This window comes from Passer domesticus, chromosome 9 (genome assembly GCF_036417665.1).
Source record: "Passer domesticus isolate bPasDom1 chromosome 9, bPasDom1.hap1, whole genome shotgun sequence".
Taxonomy (NCBI): Eukaryota; Metazoa; Chordata; class Aves; order Passeriformes; family Passeridae; genus Passer; species Passer domesticus.
In genome coordinates, this window is record NC_087482.1 from 34,633,323 (window position 1) to 34,638,587 (window position 5,265).

Consider the following 5,265-nt stretch of genomic DNA (forward strand, 5'->3'; position numbering starts at 1 on the left):
TTATCTGCAAAGCTAAAAGGTACATGGGGTTATGTTCTGACTTCAACAGCATCATCTCCTTGATGGCTGCAGTAACGTGCATGACTGCTCAGGGGGAAACCAACAGGAGGAGCAGGCAAGGGGAAGGAAGGGAAGGAAACCCACATCCAAGCTCCTCTGCAGGAGATAAAACGTGAGAGCAATGTGGGGAGTGCCTCTGGGGGCACACTGAAGGGTGGAAGGGAAAAGGAGGGAGGCTTTGGTTCCTGCAGTGCTGGAGTGTCTGCAGCCTGAGCCTGCTGTTCTTTGGTTTCTGTGGACTTGGTGGGCAGGGGACAGAGCTGCTGGTGAGTCTGTGCTGTCACAAGCTGGAGCCACATCTGATTTCTGTGAGGAAGGAGGTATTGCAGACAACATCTGGCCCATCTGCAGCAAGATAGGTTGTGGTGAGTGAGGCGTCAGAGGTACTTTCCTTCCTGCACAAAAGGCGCCCTGTGATGTGTGAAATACAGACAGTGCCCTCTCAATTGCTATTTCTGCCAGCTTTTATTTCTCTCATTTGACTTACTGGTGTAAAATCTTGCAAGCATTACGTCTGTTGAATGGGGATGAGAAGTTTTAACCAGTTCTTTATCTGAGGGACTCAATAAGGGATGTCTGCAGCTGCTGAGACAAAGCTTTTGACCTTCTCTTGCCTGCAGACACCTCCCAAAAGGTCTTCTGAGACAAGCCCTGATGCCAAAAAAGTGGGAGCAGAATTTGTGGTGTATCTCTGGGCCAAACCAGGCTGTGCAAAGTGGCTGCAGAAATGAAAATGGCATTCAAAGGCCAGGGGTGGCAGGTTTAAAGCAGCTGAAGGGCAAGCTTGTCTTGAGTGATGTTTATATCTGAACTAACTTACCCGTGCCCTAAACAGTCTGCACTGCTGTGCTGCACTGAGCCGTGCTGGTGACATTTTGGCAGTGCCAGGTGGGTAGGTGTGGTGGGGCGTGTGTCTGCGGGACACCAGCCAAAGCCCAGTATCACTCAGCTTGGGAAGTTCCCAAAATGTTCACTGGAGGAGTTTCAGCTCTTAGTCATGCTACTGTGCATGCTGGGGAGGTGGGCCTGTTTTGCTGAAGGCAAAATCATGAAACTGTGACCATAGAGAGGGCAGAGAGCAGTGCTGCAGCGCGAGGTCTGGGTGCCCCAGCCAAAACTGAGGTCTCTGGCCAAAGCCTGGAGCAGAAAGTGCAATCCCAGACACAGGGATATGCCCTTAAGCACCCCCATGATAAACATTAGCATTCCACAAATAATAATACAAATGGAGGTAATTAGTCTGGCCTGCTGGAACAGCCCTTGTACCACTGCCTGGCCCTGTGGGATGGAGAAAGGAGCAGAGGGACTTATTCAACAAGGAGTGCCTAAGGGAGGCTCAGAAGAAGGAGAATCAGCCAGTGAAGCTGCAGGAGATCAGGCACTGAGGGACGGGGCTGCCACAGCCTACGAGCACAAGAGGGAACAGACTGCCAGCCCTTTCTGCCTTCAGCTGCAGCTGAGATGGTCACCCATGGAGCACCACAGCCCTGACATGGGAGGCAGGAGTAAGGAGCTGACCCAAACCTTTGTGTATTTGGGTTTTCACTCTGGCTGCAGCCTGCTGCCCCAAACACAGCTCAGCAGCCTGACAGATTCCCAGTACACCCTTCCAATAGGGCTGGAAGACCATGTGTGGGTGATGTCACTGTGCCAGGGTGGCCATGGCTGTGTACCTCCAGTGCTACCAGTGCCCACCAGGAGCTGGGGTCCTGTCTGTGCATTTAAAGGCTTTGCCTTGCCCAGCAGGAAAACTTAGAGAAGTTTGCATGGAAAAAACCCTCTGCCCTCTCCTAACCTTTGGGAACTTGCTATCTCTGTGTTGTTCTGTTCATGTGTTTTTTGGCAAGTTGTTTTATCCTACAACAGCACATGAATTCTGCCGTGACAGCAGATCACTAGGTAGGAGTTCCAGCCCGGGCAGACAGGACTGGTGAAGGGAGGGCAGTGAGGGGGCACAGCTGTAACTGGCATTTTGGTGTCAGGAGACCAAGACAGATCTCTGTTAGCAGCCCATGGACACTGCTTCCAGAGTGCTGTATGGCAGATGGGCAAGACAAGCTTTCTGAGGCTGGGCATCTCATCTGAAACCCAGAGTGGATTTGGGAGTGGGTCTGTCAAGAGTCCTCGTTCTCTGAAGAGGCTGAAGATCTGCTGTGTCGAGCCAGGCAGTGGTTTGCACGTGTCACTGGCTCAGAGGCAGCCCTTTGCTGCTGCCCTCTTTTCTGATGGCACTCCTTCCTCTTCCCCAGGCAGCAGAGCAGGCTGCAGCAGGACGAGGGCACAAACAGCCAGTTCAGGCTCCTGCAGAAACCCGACAAGCACAGGCACCTGGGCTGTGGCACTCAACCTCTTCCCAGCAGAGCACTGCTGCTGGCCCCATTACCAACACAGGTGGCTCACAGGTGCTCCCTGTTTGCCTGAAGCACAGCCAACAAATTAAACCTTAAACCATAAATTACAGATGGTTTTTGCCTGTGGTTCCTGGGTCTGGTCAGATCAGCTGAAAGGAACTTGGGGTGGAGAAAACCCTTTGCATTAATCATAGCCTTTTTCAGGAAAGCACTAATCCTTTGCCTGCAATCCCTCACACCTTGCCTGGTGGAGCAGCTGCTGTCAGCTCTTCATCCCTGTAGCTCGTGAGAAATTGCAGAGCTGTGCTTCTATCCAGTAAACAAAGTCCAGTTGTGTTTTTCTTATGTGACCCATCCATCAATATGAAACTGCCCAGGAGTAATAAAAAGTGCCTGGCAAAGGACAGGGCTGCCCAGAGAATGACAGAACTGCTGGGGCTTTGCTGCTGCCCCATGCCAAAAAACCCAACCCATTACTCTCCTTCTTCTCCTAGCTCCATTCTCATAATTACTGTTGTTGACCTTGGAAGGACTGAGGATTGAGCACGGAATTTATTTCCGTGCAAGACACCTTTAAAGCATGATGTGATGTTTCCCTGCTACTTCATTAAGCACTGTCCTCCTTTAGTGGCCTGGCTTTTTCAGTCCTGAATCAGACACATCCTCTGACGAAATGTTTTGCAAGTAAATAATAACTAGAACCATGTGCATTAATTTGAGCTACCACAGGCACGTAAAAATGGCACAGACCACACCGTGCAGACAAAGCATGGGATTAAGATTGTTGGTAAGGAATACGCAGTTAGAACATTGTATTGGGTTGAAACTGGGTTGGTAAGAAGTGGTTGAATTTTGGGAGGCTTATTTGATTCAGGGTCATGGTTTTCATATAAATGAAATTTTGCAATCATCACATAGTAAGAAAAATACTGAATTAGGGAATTTTACACCAGTCCACTGATCCCTGTAAAATGTTCAATTCTTAAATCCTTAGCAAGGGAGATGGAAAAATAAAAATGCATTAACTTTATACTTGAAGGTGTGTCCTCTGGATTGTTAATTTGACAACCCAAGAGGGAGAAGCTTACTCTGCTGCTTCCTGTATTGTACCAGTTCCGTAAATAACAGGAAGTGCTTGTTCTTTTAAACTGTCTGGCACTGAATTGTACATATGTGTATATACACACAGTGTACACAAGGGAGAGGAAGGTGTTTGCAGAATTAGAAATTTGTTGCCTATTTGTTTTGTGAACACTTTAGTCAGTGGGAGAAACTGCCTGCATGAGCAGATCCTCACAGCTTCAAATGCATCTCCTTTGTCCTGGGGATGAGGAGGAGGGCTGAGCTGCATTGATATGGCAGTGACTCCTGCAGCTAAAGCTGGCCTCACACCATTGCTCAGGGGAAAACGCTTCAAGAAGTGCTGTGGGGTCACCTGGGCTGCCATGCAGCCAAAGGATCAGCCTTCCTTGTGTGTCTAGGAGCACAGCCAGCTGGGGGTTCGTCCTGCACCTGGTGGGATGGGGGGCTGGAAGTTTAGGAAGTGACCCCAGGACGTGTGCAGGCAAGAGCAGTGTGGGAATGAAAGGCTTGCCAAGCTAACCCCAATGCTGACATCTCATTACCGGCATGAGCTGTATCAGGGAAGCTGATCGTGGGGGAGGTGGAGATGCCAAGTAACTCGAATAGCCTGGAATTACTCCCCCGCTAATTAAGAGGAACGCAAAGAAGTGCAGCGAGGAGTGAGGCTTGAGGGAGCCTGTGGCTGCTGTGAGCATGGGGGAGTGTTCCCAGCCTCTGAGGGCTCCTGCAGCCACCCACGGGGGAAGGGGCCACCTCAGATCCCCTCTTCCTGTGGCAAGGGAACATAAACCAGATGTGAGCCTGGGCTAGCTCTGGACGTGCAAACTCTGATTAAAACCAGTAGCATGTGTCAATACCCTCCAGTCATAACTGCCAGTCAGATTTCTTCAGAAAATTACAGACCTGCCTTCTCAAGACCCGCTTCAGTCCAGAGCGGCATAGATTTGAAAAAAAAAAATTAAATATCCAAGGGAAGTCATCAGGTTTAAATGGTGAGAGACACACACAAAACCAGATTTTTATATTAAGGTAATCATGGTGGCACCAGCCAGATAAATGAGAACACTCTCACCAAGCAGGCCTGCTGGGCTTTGACTGTCAGCCTGATGAACAAAAGGCATATTTTATGCAGTGAGAACCAAGGGGTATAATTGTCTCTTACACAAGACTCCAGTTATGCTTTTACTTTAGAACAATTAGAAACCAGAGATCTCTTGCCCTCTAAACCTCTTTGGTGAACCAGCGCTCACCTCTCCAAACCAGGGAGCTATTCCTGAGCCAGGGAAGCCCACACGCAGGCAGGCAGTCGGGAAGCAGAAGTGGGAGGTTTGAGCAAGATGCCCTCCACAGCCCTGCCTTGGCAGCTCAGAGCCAGAAGGGCTGGTCCCATCTAGAAAAAAAGGATGCCTGTTGCTGGGTGTGTTGTGCACCAGAAGTGCGGTGGCTTGTGCGGCTTTTAGCTCTCTGACCTTTATTTAAATGAAATGCAGAGTAATTTGTATCTAAGTGGAGCTGCTCTGTCTCATTAGTGTGATTAAACAGATGACAGAGCGTTACTAAGTTCATTGTCAGAGAAACTGTTGCTTAGTAATTTAAACTTCAATTATCTCATTATTCCTTTTTTCCTTGCAATGATGGTGGCTGCTGTTACCCGCAGTTCACGGCTTTGCATTCAAACCTCGACTGTGGCTGTGATTGCATTTTGAGCATCAGCCACTGGCCCGAAAAAGTCATGCAGGGTGAAGCCGAGTGGGGGGAGCCTCCAGGAGCT